Genomic DNA, 1,019 nt, shown 5'->3' with positions numbered 1-1,019 from the left:
ATTGTTACTGTAGGCAGATATGCATATGCATATACATATATATTCCTAAATATAACCTGCTCAGTCTGTATAATGCTAATCCTGTTTTGTTTTAAGGAGTGCTATTGCTCCTTAAATAACCAGTGTGTTCTTCCCTGTGGAAGACTACTTCCCCTATTCTCAGCATTTCTAGGTGATTGTAATTCTTTGTGTTGTGTTTAAGCCTCGTGGGCTTTTCCCCATACACTTCTGCATGCCTTTTTGTGTCAGCCTTCTTTGGCCCATATTTACATAGTTGTGTTGGTGAAAATTTTTTACAGATGAAAATCTTTTAGTTAATTACTGACTAGACACTAACAATAGCAGGCAACTAAAGATGGTTAAAATGAGAGCAATAGTTTTCCTTAGGGAAGAACCCTCCAGTTGATGACCCAGTAACATTGTTCAGCCCTGAAAACACACACATATAAGCAATATTATATGGTCTAAGAATGATATTACTTATAGATTTAGGAATATAACTATATTATTGCGTGTGTGTGTGTGTGTGTGTGTGTGTGTGTGTGTGTGAACATCAATTAAAGAAAAAGTGGCCATTGCTTCTTGGCCTTTTGGCTAAGATCAATTATAGTGTCTGTTCTTATTAGTTTAATATCTGATATGTCCACTATCCAAGGACAATATATTGAATGAATTTTTGGAAGTAAGAGCTACAATAGGAGCTTGTTCCATCCACTCCATTCACTGGCCTGGTATTGCAGTACCGCCAGGAACAGTGCACCCTCTTGGGGGGGTTTATAAAAATAAGAAATAAGAAAAAAAGATGACCATGAATTTTAACAAGAACAAGAAGTAAATTGGCAGGGTTGGAGGAAAAGAAGTGGTAAAATAGTGAAATTTTATGTTAATTTCAAAATTAAAAATATATAAAGCAAAATAAATCTACATATATTTAGGATAAAATATTTGTATGTTCTGCTTAAATCAGGCAAACATTTCTTTCTCCCCAAATATTTGCCATTTCTTCTTGAGTAAAATGT

The 1,019-nt window shown here is 34.3% G+C and overlaps 1 non-coding gene across 1 annotated transcript; it reads left to right on the top strand.

Annotated features, from left to right (window-relative positions):
- The first annotated feature begins 574 nt into the window (after window positions 1–574).
- Window positions 575–765, top strand: LOC119804098. Its single transcript, XR_005283789.1, has one exon. It is a non-coding gene; the product is annotated as a U2 spliceosomal RNA (small nuclear RNA).
- Window positions 766–1,019: the final 254 nt, after the last annotated feature.

Source organism: Arvicola amphibius, chromosome 18 (assembly GCF_903992535.2).
Source record: "Arvicola amphibius chromosome 18, mArvAmp1.2, whole genome shotgun sequence".
NCBI lineage: Eukaryota > Metazoa > Chordata > Mammalia > Rodentia > Cricetidae > Arvicola > Arvicola amphibius.
Note: the sequence above shows the minus strand (reverse complement) of the source record. Positions and strands in the feature narration are given on the sequence as shown.